At 40.1% G+C, this 14,968-nt stretch overlaps 1 protein-coding gene across 1 annotated transcript in view; it reads right to left on the reverse strand.

Moving 5' to 3' along the window:
* The window catches only part of RBM47 (RNA binding motif protein 47), a 276,361-nt gene that overhangs the window by 200,192 nt on the left and 61,201 nt on the right, over positions 1-14,968 (reverse strand). The gene's annotated exons all lie outside the window — the stretch shown is intronic.

The following is a 14,968-nucleotide window of genomic DNA, read 5'->3' on the forward strand; positions in this document are numbered from 1 at the left end:
AGAGAAAACCCACTCCCAAGATAGAGAACTGAGACCTGGGCTCAGAAAGGGAATCTTTTCTCTCCAGGTTTCTGGGGCAAAATTCGATCAATGAGCCAACCTGTTGGAGGTTTCAGTGCTTCCTTTTCTGTGGACCCAGGACATTGCAGGGTGGGTTTGAGCTGCTTACCAGGCCATGCCTGGACATATGTTAGGGCCTAAAATGTATAGGCGTCAAGACCCAAAATGTTGACCAACACTGGTGCTCCCTAAACTGTATCAGCTACAGCTGATTCAAAATAAGTGTTCCGATAACAGTGGAGGGCAATGTAGAATTTTGGATAAGCACATATCCATGACTAGAGCCAGACTGCTTGGGTCTGAGTTACAGCTTTCCCATTTATCAGTTTTGTGACCTGGGGCCAGTCACTTAAAATCTGTGTCTCGGTTTCATCATCTGTAAAAAAGGAATAAACTACCCTCATAGGGTTGGTGTGAAGATTAAATACCTTAAAATTTGTAACATGCTTAGAGAGGGGCTTCGTACATAGTAAGTGCCATATAAATGCTAGTTATAACTAGAACACTGACATGCTTTCTAATTGTTTTTGGATTGAAAATTTGTTAATAGGTTAATTAAAGGCAAATTTTTCCTTATTCTTTTTCTTATTTACTTCCAGATACCTTAAACATATGATTTCACTCTGAGACACTAGGCAGGTGCCTTGCAGTGCAGTTCCAGAAGCAAATCATCAACCGGTCCTTACGTAGCCTGGGCCTGGAATTCAAAGTACATTCTGGTGGTTAGGAGTCAGGGCTTTAAAGTCAGACACAGAGAATTCTTTTGGCTTTTTGTTTACTTTTTATTTTTAAATAATTGTGGACTTACAGAAAAGTTGCAAATATATAGGATTCACAACTACCCTTTATCCAGCTTACCCTGGTGTTAACATCTTTCATAACTATAGTACAATTATTAAAGCCAGTTAACAAATGTAGAAACAAGTCTGTTAACTAAATTATAAATCTTTTTTTCTTCTTTTGTTTTTTTATTTTTTAAATGATGAAAGTATGATAACACATTTACAGGAGACTTGGAAAATACAGAACATAGTTACATATAGTTCCACTATATATCATAGTTACTTTTATAAGTAGATGAATTAAGATTTTTTAGTTGGAGTTTGAATATCAAGCTCTCAAATATTAATAGAATGGACAGAAAATTGAAGGATAGTATATCTGAAAAGCACTGTGAACCAACTGAACATAATTAAGTAAATCTTTTTGGGGGGGCACAGAGAAAACCTAGTTTCACAGTCAAGGATTGAACCCATGCCCCCTGCAGTGGAAGTGTGGAGTCTTAACCACTGAACTGCCAGGGAAGTCTCTAAACTATAAATCTTATTCAAATTTCAGCAGTTTTCCATCAAAGCCCAGAATCCAACACAAGATTTTACATTGCATTTAATTGTTGTGTCTTCTTAGTATTCTCCAGTCCATAGCAGTTGCTCAGACTTTGCATTTCTATCCTGATCGGCTAAAAGTATTTTATACAATGTCTCAGAGTTTGGGTTCATTGGATATTTACTCGCAATTAGATTAAAGCTTGACCTTCTGGTGGGAAGCCCACAGAAATGATGTGTCCTTGTTGTATCAGGCTTTCCCAGATAGCTCAGTTGGTCAAGAATCCGCCCGCAATGCAGGAAACCCCGGTTTGATTCCTGGGTCAGGAAGATCCACTGGAGAAAGGATAGGCTGCCCACTCCAGTATTCTTGGGCTTCCCTTGTGGCTCAGCTGGTAAAGAAGCCGCCTATAATGTGGGAGACCTGGGTTTGATCCCTGGGTTGGGAAGATCCCCTGGAGGAGGGAATGGTTACCCACTCCAGTATTCTGGCCTGGAGAATTCCATGGAGTGTATATATAGTTCATGGGGTCGCAAAAAGTCAGACACGACTGAGCGACTTTCACTTTCACTGCCCTATCATCTAGGGGGAAGTGGAGGTTAATATGTCTTTATTAATGGTGATATTAATTCTGATTACTTGGTTAAGGTTTCTTCACTGCAAAGTTATACACTGTTTTCTAGAATAGAAGACATTGTTAGCAACCTTAGAATAAAGGAAAAAAAAATTTTTTTGGCATGCCAGAGCTTCTGTAACAAACTTTACATTTGCATCCTGCTCTATGAAAGATTTTATACATATTACCCAATATTTCAATGTGCTTTATTATTTGAAAGTAAAATAGACAGAACTACCTTATAATCTGAGTAACAGCTCAAATGAAAAATCATTTTGGTTACTTCTATGCAATGCTCATTTGAACTGGGTCTAAAAGCTTTATTATGGAATAACAGACCAATGGAACAATATTGTAAACTTAACATGTATAAAGGAAAATTTGCACTGTAATGAACACGTGAGACAAAGGGAAAAAAACAAACAGTGAGGCCTATGTATTAGGTATGTGCCATGTATAGTCATTAAATGTAAGTAAGTCTTTGGGTGGAAAAAAATTAAGCCAGTGAAAGAGGCTGGAAATCCATATGGAGGAAGGGTAATACTGTAAATGCAAAATATCAGAGCTTGATATTCTGGGCATATGTGGCAATATATAACATAATATACATAATCAAGCCCATATCATCTTCACACACAGTATAGTTCATTTTCAGACTTCAAGAGCTAGTCCTCTCAGAAGACAGCAGGAGGCTAACCTGACATCATTGCATTAGAAAATGAAAATGTTAGTCACTCGGTTGTGTCCAACTCTATGAGACCCCATGAACTGTAGCCTGCCAGGCTCCTCTATCCATGAGATTTCCCAGGCAATAATACTGGAGTAGGTTGCCATTCCCTTCTCCAGGAGATCTTCCCAATGTAGGGATGGAACCCGGGTCTCCTGAATTGCAGACAAACTCTTTACCATCTGAGCCACCAGGAGGTTACTCTTAAGGAGAACTGTATTACCTTTGCTTTGTTTTCTACCAATAGATTATATGTAGCTTCAGGTAAGCACATACTTTATATTAGGAGTAAATAATGAAAAAAATCAAATTATGGTATTTTAAGCTATTGTTCTCTAGTGAAGACTTAGGAGAGAAAGAAAGAATAAATGTGGGGTGATACTAGCTAACACTTGGGTGCTTGCCATATGCTAGGCACATTCACTAACTGCAAGTGTTAATTAATCTAATTTTCATAACAATTCTATAGTATGTTTACCATTAACATCACCTCCACTTTACACATGAAGAAACAAGTACAGAGAACCTGCTGCTGCTGCTGCTAAGTCGCTTCAGTCGTGTCCGACTCTGTGCGACCCCATAGACAGCAGCCCACCAGGCTCCCCCGTCCCTGGGATTCTCCAGGCAAGAACACTGGAGTGGGTTGCCATTTCCTTCTCCAATGCATGACAGTGAAAAGTGAAAGTGAAGTTGCTCAGTCGTGTCCGACTCCTAGTGACCCCATGGACTGCAGCCCACCAGGCTCCTCTGTCCATGGGATTTTCCAGGCAAGAGTACTGGAGTGGGGTGCCATTGCCTTCTCTGACAGAGAACCTAGATACCTTGAACAACATCACACAGCTAGTTAAGTGACAAATTGGAATTTGAACATTCAAGGTTGCTCTAGGATACTAAAGTTCTTGTCTGCCACAAAGCATGGTACCTCAAAAGGCTAATAACCTTTGAGATTCATACAATTTTCTTCTTCTAATACTATGCATCCAGTATATGTGTTTAAGATATCAGTTCAGTTCAGTCACTCAGTTATGTCCAACTCTTTGCAATGGACTGTAGCACACCAGGCTTCCCTGTCCATTGCCAATTCCTGGAGCTTGCTCAAACTCATGTCCATCAAGTCAGTGATGCCATCCAACCATCTCTTCTTCTGTCAACCCCTTCTCTTGCCTTCAGTCTTTCCCAGCATCAGGGTCTATTCAAATAAGTCAGTTCTTCACATCAGGAAGCCAAAGTACTGGAGCTTCAGCTTCAGCATCAGTCCTTCCAATGAATATTCAGGACTGATTTCCTATAGGATTGGCTGGTTTGATCTCCTTGCAGTCCAAGGGACTCTCAGGAGTCTTCTCCAACACCACAGTTCAAAAGCATCAATTCTTCAGCGTTCAGCTTCTTTATGGTCCAACTCTCACATCCATACATGACTACTGGAAAAACCATAGCTTTTGACTAGATGGACTTTTGTTGGTAAACTAATGTCTCTGCTTTTTAATATGCTGTCTAGGTTGGTCATAGCTAGTTATATATTTTAAATATACTGTATATAAAATTTTTAATATACTACAAATTGAATAATATATATATATATTCTGCCTCTTCAATATGTGACAAATCAGTATTTCTGGCATTTGCATTTTTTCCCTTTTTACTCCTTTCAACACCGCTGCATCTCTATACACTCTAAACCACAGAAATGAGTACTCCACCATATATCCAGGCCTGGATTGTTTTCTAACTGGCTTATGAGTTGGGAAGTTCTATGGAGACAAGGATCAAGTCCTGGATGTACAGCCCATTCCTCACTGGACACTAGGACAGACGTGATCGTAAGAGCTAATGTTTATGGATCACCTCATTTGTCTGGCAATAGTCTAAGTTTGTCATAGTCATACTCTCATTCCTCAGAACTGCCTCTGAGGCACATGTCATTATTACCCTCATTTCACATGTGGGGAAACTAAAGTTAAGGGACTATCCCTAGTCAGCCAGCTGCTGCTGCTGCTGCTGCTAAGTCACTTCAGTCATGTCCGACTCTGTGTGACCCCACAGACGGCAGCCCACCAGGCGCCTCCATCCCTGGGATTCTCCAGGCAAGAACACTGGAGTGGGTTGCCATTTCCTTATCCAATGCAGGAAAGTGAAAAGTGAAAGGAAGTCACTCAGTCATGTCTGACTCTTCACGACCCCATGGACTGCAGCCTACCAGGCTCCTCCGTCCATGGGATTTTCCAGGCAAGAGTACTGGAGTGGGTTGCCATTGCCTTCTCCGAGTCAGCCAGCTAGTGAAGGGCAAATCCAAGATTTCAACCAAAGCATGTCCAACCCCTAAATTGCTGACTCGACCATTAGGATATGCTACATGCTGGCTGGTGCTAAATACATGGCAGATACTCAATAAATGCTTGTTGACTGATTCATTGATTGATGCTTCATTTGTTTAGTTTTGTTTTTTTTTTGGCTGTGCTGGGTCTTGGTTGCTGCTCTGGCTTTTCTCTAGTTGTGGAGAGTAGAGGCTTCTCTCTAGTTGCAGTGCTCAGGCTTCTCATTGTGATGGCTTCACTTGTTGCAGAGCACAGGCCCTAGGGTGTGCGAGCTTCAGTAGTTGCAGCACATGGGCTCAGTTGCAGCACTGTGGGTCTTTGGCTCCAGAGCACAGGCTCAATAGTTGTGGTGCCTGGGCTTAGTTGCTCTGCAGCATGTGGGATCTTCTCAGACCAGGGATCAAACCTGTGTCTCCTGCTTTGGCAGGTGGACTGTTTACTACTGAGCCACCAGGGAAACCCTGGTGGCTTTTTGATGAAGGAGTGAAGATAAAAAAAAAATCAGAAAGATGCAGAAAGAGACAGTAAATAACATGGAAGTGGCCAGAAAAATAACTGAGCTGAGAGTTAGTGACCAAGTAGAGATGAATGCTGGGAGTGCAGGGGAGAGGCAGAAAAGACAGTGACTGCCTTGGCTGATGTCTTGGTTGGAAGTCACACTGGCCTCATGCAGAGATTATGCTACTACATCCATCTGGTGTGACTGGAGACCAGAGATTGCAGTTTCCATCCTGTCTCCCTAAACTCCAACAAACTTAGATTTTGTTTAATCTTGGAGTTTCAGTTTCATTCACTATGATGGGATAAACTATTCTCTGGGCCTTAGGAAGATAGAAATGAACAAAATAGATAAAAATTTCTATCCTCATGAAGCTTATGTTTTAATTGGAGGGATACAGACAATAAACATAATAAATAATTATATAATAGCATTAAGGTGGCAAAAGTTGTAGAGCAGTGTAAGGGAGACTAGGAGGGGTCAGGGCTGGAAGGGGTGTGGTCAGAATAGATTTTACGTATAGCGTGGCATTTGAGCAATTATTTAAAGGAGATGAGGTTAAAAGAAAGAAAATAATAAGAATAGAAAGACCTATATTACCAGAATAGAGAAGTTAAGAGTGAATGTTATACAAGAAAACGACTACTGAGTAGTTGAGTACTTTTATAGAGGAAAAGTAACTTGTAGCTTTCCCATTCTTCCCTGGGAGGTCTGGGAGATGACAAAGCATCTATAACTTAATTTTCCTTTCAATTGCTTAAAAATACCATTTCCACCCCAAAGTGGTGGTGGTAGCATACTTTTGAACCTTCAGCTTTGTTTGTTCATGCGTATACTGTTTGTGAGTCAGTGCATGAAGTGGGTTGTTCTTATGACCACGTAACTGCAAACCACCAAATGACAATGAGAATGACCACAGAACAGCAAAGACTGTCTTTCTGTACATTAATCAAATGAAGCACAAAATTGGTAGGTACGTTTTCAAGTATAATCTAAATATTTATCTTTTTTATAATATACAAAAAATAGTGCTAAAACAGTTTCTTAGACAAGGAATATATAAACTTGAGTGTGTTTCTCAATTTTTATTCTGATAACTATTATTGAGTTCCTACCATGGCAGATATCAAGCAAAGAGTTTTACTATATGTAAAGTTTTATTTAGTTTATGCACTCACTTCAACAACGATTGAGCCCTCTCTTGTGCCAGGCATCATTCTAGACATAACAGGGAACAAAACAGAGAAAAATCCCTGCTCTTATGGAAGTGGATATATAACAGACCATGTGGTAATAAATGCTATAGTAAAATCAAACCAGGCTAACGTGGGTAGAGAATGCTGTTGAATGGGGGTGAGGGGCTGTTAATTTATTATAGGGTGATCAGAGAAGCTCTCTGTAATAGGGTGACAGTTGGTTTTCTGGGGAAAAATATGTTTCTAGGCAGGGGATACAGCAGAAATAAGGACATGTCTAGTATTTGACTCTATAAGTATTATTTCATAGGAACCTGAAGGCTCCAGTATATTATTATTACATATGCGTCCATATCACATCAGTAACAAAGGGCAAAGCCAAAAGACGACTCCAGGTCTATAAACCTCAAAATCCATGCCCTATTCTTCCAAAATACCATTTGATTTACTCATCCTACCCCAAAGACTTGCTCTTTTAAAAGACTGGCAGAGCATAAGACTACCAGGAATTAATTGATGCTGCTGTTATTTCTTTAATTTACTCTAGCCTTAGGCAAGTTACTGACATTTGCTCTTCTCCAGAGCCTGTAAAATGGGGTTCGGGTAATTAACAACCCAGAACAACTGTTATGAGAACTAATTAGCTTCTGCTTACAAAATACTTTGAACATTAACAATAAGAGTGTCTTCACTCCAAGTATCACATTTTCCTCCCAATGGAACTCTAGATACCTCCATTCCCCTCCTATCCCAAATTCTACCCCTAGTCTTTCTCAGATTTCCCTCTGTTGAAAAAAAAAATTACCTAGCTATTAAAATCAGAAGTTCAAGAGTTAAAGTCATTTTTAACTCCTTTCCCTTCACTAACATACATTCCTGAGTCCTATTCATTCTACCTCCAAAATGTATCTTATATCCATCCCCATCTCTCCATCTTCAATGCCACCAATCTACTTCAACCCACTATCCTCTCTTGCATGGAACATTGCAATAATTGGCTAGTTGGCCTTCTCTTTTTCCATCTTTTTCTCCTTTCCAATGCATTTGCCACACAAAACCCAAGAGTGACCTTTGAAAAAGAGAGATCAAAACATATCGTTTCCCTACTTAAAACCGTTCAGTGACCGCCTATTGCAGACAGGATAAAGTACAACCCTCTACCAACTCGTCCCTCGTCTTACCCAGGACTTTCCTGGTCTAAGTACTGAAAGTCTCACATTCTCAAAAACTTCCCAGCTCTGGACAATAGGGGTGACTGATCACATTAAGCACGTGGAGTGGCTCCTCCCTGCCTCAGGGCCTCATCTCATGCGCTGTCCCCTCAGTCACTATACCCTTTGCACACTGGCCTTTGTCAGGTCCTAGAATGTCACTTTTCATTCTCAAGGCCTAGATAATTAGGCCCTCCTTCCCCTTGATCTGGAATGCTCTTCCTGTAGCTGGATTTTTCTCATCCTTGAAAGCTCCAGAAAGGCCTTCCCTGATTCAGGTTACCTCAACAGGTCCAATCTGCTATAGTCTATTATAGCATTCTTTTGCTTCCATCCTAGAACTTATTTGTCTTGATTCATTTATCATTTTACCTATTTATCATCCATTTCCTACCATTAGAATGTAAGAGGGCAGGAACCTTGTTGGCAGTGTTCCCTGTGGTATCCTCCAGCACACAGCATATGGCAAGTGCTCAGAAAATATTTATTGAACCAGCATTTTAGTCTTGAGCCTCACCCCAACCCAACAACTGGACCCGTGCCCTGTAGAGACAGAGATCAAGGTCTTACAAACAGCAGAAGATCTGGTTGACCTAGCTCCTCACCATTCCCACCCCTACTGGTGACAATGACCTGACCTCATAAGAACCTCAAAAACAAATGTTGGTTTCTCTGAAGGCCTAGAGAGGTTAAAGGACTTGCCCAGGGTTACATACTCAGTTTGCATTTAACATTGGGAAAGGTAAAACCGATATTTCCTGCATGAATTTAAATTTCAAAGGATCTTAGTGTAGGAAGAAACCTCTAGATCCCATTTGCTTTGATTTTTCAAAGAAGACTCTATAGTTTGCAAGCTATAACACAAGGAATATAGCCAGTATTCTGTAGTAACAATAAATGGAATATAACCTTTATTTAATTAATTTTTATTGGTGTATAGTTGCTTTATAGTGTTGTGTTAGTTTGGAATATAACCTTTAAAAGTTGTGAATCACTATGCTGTACCTTGTAACTTAAGTAATAACTGTAATCAACTATATTTCAATTTAAAAAAATGAAAAAAGACTCTAATCTCTATTTAAAAGTTAAGACATCTGGAGCCAAGAAAAATAAATGACTTTTCTAAGGTCACACAGCTATTGAAAGGCAAGGAAAAACTTCATTCTTAGCTGGTTTCTGGTTTTATATATTTTTTAATTCTGGACTTTGTACAATCACATGATCAAGTATCTTTTCCGCATTGAGTAGGTTAACAAATGATTTAAAAAAGAGAAAACAAAGTGGATGCAAAGATACCTCAGGAGTGACAAGTTGGTTTTTTGTGTGTGTTTTTAGTTGCTAAGTCATGTCCGAGTCTTTTGAGACCCTATGGACTGTAGCCCTCCAGGCTTCTTTGTCTGTGGAACTTCCCAGGCAAGAATACTGGAGTGGGTTGCCATTTCCTTCTCCAGGGGATCTTCCCAGGCCAGGGATCAAACCTGCATCTCCTGCATTGGCAGGCAGATTCTTTACTACTGAGCCACCAGGGAAGCCTTTACACAGATGCAATGCTTTTGTTCCTGATTTATTAATTCATTCAACAATTATCTGAGTCTCTGCTATTTACCATGAATTGTTCTGCATACTGGATAGATAGTAAAGAATAAAACAAAGAAATCCTCTGCCCTCCTAGAGCTTACATTTTTTTGTGGGCGACAGAAGATAACAAGGTGATCAAAGTGCTATCAAGAAAAATAAAGCAGAATAAGGAGAGAGTGACAGACAAGGAGCACAGCTGCTTTAAATAAGATGGTTGGGGCAAGACACTTCAGCAAGATGCCACTTGAGCAGTGATCTGAGTGAATTCAGGGCAGACGCTAGAGGAAGAATGTCCCAGGCCAAGGGAAACAGAAGCGCAAGGGCCCTGAGGCAGCATAGGGCTTGGCGTGTTCTGGGGAATGCCCAGGGGCCCTGTAGTTGGAGAGGAGGAAGCCGGAAGGAGGAAGAAAGGTCACACAGGGACATGGGACCAGATCCTAGTGGCAACTGCTCTTTCCTTTTAAACTGACACATCTTTATAAAGCAAATATTTGCAAAGCTAGGCCTTGGGGAGGGGGGTTTTATTGAATGTGTTTCAATATGTTAACAAACGCCACAGGATTCGCTTTTCTTCCATTTCTTGTTGTTAGAATGTTAATCTGTTTAAATCCTTTCAGCTCCACTTGTTTGGAAATCAGTCATCTAGCGCTTGGAGCTAAAAAAGGAGACCAATACATTTCCACAGAGCAGATAGGGCCACCCCTACAGCCCAAGGTCTCAGTAGAAAACCTAGCTATTGTTCAGCCGGTAGTTTCATGTTGGTTTCTAAAAATAAGAACCTGAGTCATCCTTTCAGTCAGAGAGAGAACTTTATTCCTTTTACCCCTTTGGCTCCGGCTTGGTTAAGGTTACTCAGCAGTGGGTGGACAGGTCTGTCTGCTCCCTCACTGTGGGCGGTGTGGCAGTGAGGGAGAAAGGTGAGCTGACTGGGAAGTCAGGCCTAAGCCTAATCCTGTTCTCACCACAGTCACTAGATGTTTTTATTTTTTGGTTGCACAGCTTGTAGGATCTTAGTTCCCCAACCAGGGTTCTGAGTTAATTTCAGGATACTGGGATTGACTGTGTTAAACATGATCAAGGCCATAGTTTCCACATTCATGAGATCATGCAGTTTTCATGACATCATGATACACAACATAGCATCCATAAGAACATAAACTCTAGACTCGCTGCTAGGGTTCAAGTCTTGCCCCTGCCACTTTCTTTCAATGTGGTCTTGGGCAAGTAGTTATTTAACCTCTGTCCTTAGTTTTCTCATTTGTAGAGCATCTTTTTCATAGGATTGTTGTGAGGATTGAATCAAATATTTATAAAATGTTTATAATAGGGCCTGGCATTGAGAAGTACTATACAAGTGCTTGTTAAATATATTTCCTTCATCAACTATCAGCAGAGCTGCTCAGTTTAGTTCAGTTCAGTTCAGTTGCTGAGTCGTGTCCGACTCTTTGTGACCCCATGAACCACAGCACGCCAGACCTCCCTGTCCATCACCAACTCCCAGAGTTCACTCAGAATCACGTCCATCGAGTCAGTGATGCCATCCAGCCATCTCATCCTCTGTCGTCCCCTTTTCCTCCTGTCCCCAATCCCTCCTAGCATCAGAGTCTTTTCCAATGAGTCAACTAGAAGTAGCAAAAGTGAGTCGCTTAAGGCTTCTCTCCTTCCCCAGCCCAGTCTACCCTCTTATTAGACAGTGGCATGGATTTTTCCAAAACTTAACATCCTACAACATTTAAAAGGGAACAAAAAGATGACCAATAAAAACCAAGCTTTTCTTCCACCCAAGGCATCCACACACTGGTCTCCCAGAAGTAATCATTGATTACTCTTGTACATCTCCCTAAGACCACCTGTACATAGACAATAGTATGGATATTGCTGTGATAATATATCATGTAAACCATTTTCACAGATATGTTTTTAACACAGATGAGGCCATGGTATTCTGTTCTCTACCTTGCTGTTTATTGGAGATCCTTTCGCATTAGCACATTGAGAACTGCCTCATTCTTTTTGATGTTGATGGAGTATTTTACTGAATGTGTCTATCATATTTATTACTGATACATATTTAGTTTTCAAGTTTTTCTATTACAATCAATAATATGATTACCCTTGAACATGTATTCTTTTCCATGTCTGTGAGTATATCTGCAGGATAAATTTCTAGAAGTGGAATTGCTCAGCCAAAAAATATGTATAGTATTGACACCTATTACTAAGTTGTCTTACAAGGAGGTTGTATCAATTTACACTCTCTCTACCGTATCAGTTCAATCAGTTCAGTCGCTCAGTCGTGTCCAACTCTTTGCCACCCCATGAATTGCAGCACGCCAGGCCTCCCTGTCCATCACCAACTCCCGGAGTTCACTCAGACTCATGTCCATCAAGTCGGTGATGCTATCCAGCCATCTCATCCTCTGTCGTCCCCTTCTCCTCCTGTCCCCAATCCTTCTCAGCATCAGAGTCTTTTCCAATGAGTCAACTCTTCCCATGAGGTGGCCAAAGTACTGGAGTTTCAGCTTTAGCATCATTCCTTCCAAAGAACACCCAGGACTGATCTCCTTCAGAATGGACTGGTTGGATCTCCTTGCAGTCCAAGGGACTCTCAAGAGTCTTCTCCAACACCACACTTTTCAAAAGCATCAATTCTTTGGCGCTCAGCCTTCTTCACAGTCCAGCTCTCACATCCATACATGACCACAGGAAAAACCATAGCCTTGACTAGACGGACCTTTGTTGGCAAAGTAATAGTGCCTCTTTTCCCACCCCTTCACCAAAATTGTTGATTATTTCAAAGTTTTTATCTTTGCTGTAAGTCTGACTTCGACCTTCTGATATCAATATGGTCATTCATACTAGCAAGAGTGACAGTGGAAATAAATAGGAATGCTCTTAGTCATGATTGTGCAGACAAATGGACCTCTGGAAATCAGGATCCTTTAAGGCATGGTTAGCTAAATGTGGCTTCTATCTCATTCTATGTAGGAAAACTGTCAATGCAAGAGTGTGAAGACTCACATATAAACAAGAAGGACCTACAATAACCTATAATGGAAAAAGAATCTAAAAGAGAAGATAAATAGGGACTTCCCTGATGGTCCAGTGTCTAAGACACTGTGCTCTTAATGCAGGGGGGCCCAAGTTTGATCCCTGGTCAGGGAACTCCTTTCAGTGAACCAAATGCTGCAGCTAACAGTCGGCATGCTGCAACTAAAGATCCTGCATCCCGCATGCCACAACGGAGACTGAAGATTCCCTGTGCTGCAACTGAGATTCAGTGCAGCCAAATAAATATTTTTTAAAGAGAAGATAAATATATCTTCAGATATATATTCATATATATATAATATATCTGAATCACTTTGGCATACAACATTGTAAATTGACTATATCTCAATAAAATTTTTTAAAATTAAAAAAAAAATACTGCAAAGACTTGATGAGGACAGAGATTCCTCTAAAACCAAAACAATCTTCCATAAGCAAATAAGATATATTCTACTTTGTTTAATGTAGATCCCCTAAGGTTTATATACCATGGGGACATATAAATGGCACCGCACTTGCTAATCTGGAACATGGACTTTGGGCTGTTTTATTCTGAAAATGGGCTTTCAATAGGTACAATAGAGCTCTTTGAATTCAGAAACCAGTGCAGCAAAAACATTAAACTTCAAGCCAATTAACAAGGAAGAGTCAATCAGGAAAATGCTGGAGTCGATGATTATTTGCATTCATCAATACGGTGTATCTGGGACTATTTCTTGCTGAGAAGCAGCAGTCCCTGTGCCTGGGAGGAGCCAGTGCGTGCCAAAGTATTTAGCGAGTGAAAGAAGTTTCCTTCTTTGAGCTAATACTTAAAACTACTCATTTCTGGTAATATTATACTTTATGATATTATTCATGTGGTAATTAACAGCAGGCAATACTAAAAATGATTTTATGTACCAAAATGTGAAAAACTTTATTTTCGCACCTAGTGTGGACAGAAGCTGTAAGACCAGATAAAAATCTATACCTTTCTAAAGTAGTAAGGTTTGAATTATAGGTACTATATATTGGAATTACATATAGCTGTAGTTTAGATTCTCTTATACCTTAGCCTCGTTTGGTAAAGCCTTTTCAGTTTTTGAATCCAAGTCTTTGACTTGGGAGTTCATATACAGCAGACCCTTGAACAACACAGTTGTGAACTGTGCAGTCCACTTACAGCAGATTTTGTTCAATAGTAAATATGATGGTAATACACTCACACACAACTATGAGGTTGGCTGAATCCACAGATACCAGATTGTACATGTGGAGGAACGACATATAGGGAGAAACCAGGAACCAGGGATCTGGAGGGCCAATTACACACAGATTTTTCACCTGAATGGAAGTTTGACACTCTTAATCCATGAGTTATTTATAGGTAAACTATATTTTTTTTAAATCTTAGTCCAAGTTGGTTAGAAGTTTGGTAAAATTCTAAGTCTCAATGTTTTTTCTTTCTTTCCTAGATAAGATTTTGTTCAGTTTTCACTAAATAACATATAGCTTTTCCCTACCTCCCTCATCTTTTCCCCATGACAGTGGCATCCAAACCTATAAGGACTGATATTATGTCATTTAAAGAAAGAATTTAGTTGAAACCAGCCATGCATGTAGTGTTCCCTTGCTTTTCCCTAATTTGTAAGTCAAAAAACAGATGAATGAACTATCTCAACTTGGTCTTGAATATATTTTATATGCTATTGATGCCAATTGATGCTTTTAAATTGTGGTTCTGGAGAAGACTTGAGAGTCCCTTGGACAGCATGGAGATCAAACTTCTCAATCCTAAAGGGATTCAGTCCTGAATATTAATTGGTAAGTACTAATGCTGAAGCTGAAGCTTCAATACTTTGGCCACCTGATGGGAAGAGCTGACTCATTGGAAAAGACCCTGATATTGGGAAAGGTTGAGGGCAAGGGAGAAGGGGGCGACAGAGAATAAGATGGTTGGATGACATCACTGACTCAATGGACATGAGTTTGAGCAAATGCTGGGAAATAATGTAGGACAGGGACGCCTAGTGTACTGCAATTTACAGGGTTGCAAAGAGTAGGCCATGACTTAACAACTGGACAACAACACATTTTATAAGAATTCACAGATATTAAAAAAAAAATTCCCATACAGACGTCTTGAAACTCATGGAATTCCTTGCTGACTGGGACTTCAAAATGAGCAGCTAGTGAAGTAGTAATACTTAAATTTGCCAGGAGATGTTCCTGTAAAGTGTGATATCCCGGGGTCAATGCTTACTTGGCTTTCAATTCTGAGTTATCTAAATTATATAATCGTACCTACTTTAGAAGGTGCTCAGCTTGGTGGGATTCTTGTGCTTTCAGCCAATAGCAATTTATAGAGTCTACAGAGAAAAAGACAGATACAATATCTATTACAGACTAA

The sequence above is a fragment of the Bos taurus genome, chromosome 6, assembly GCF_002263795.3.
Source record: "Bos taurus isolate L1 Dominette 01449 registration number 42190680 breed Hereford chromosome 6, ARS-UCD2.0, whole genome shotgun sequence".
NCBI classification, from domain to species: domain Eukaryota; kingdom Metazoa; phylum Chordata; class Mammalia; order Artiodactyla; family Bovidae; genus Bos; species Bos taurus.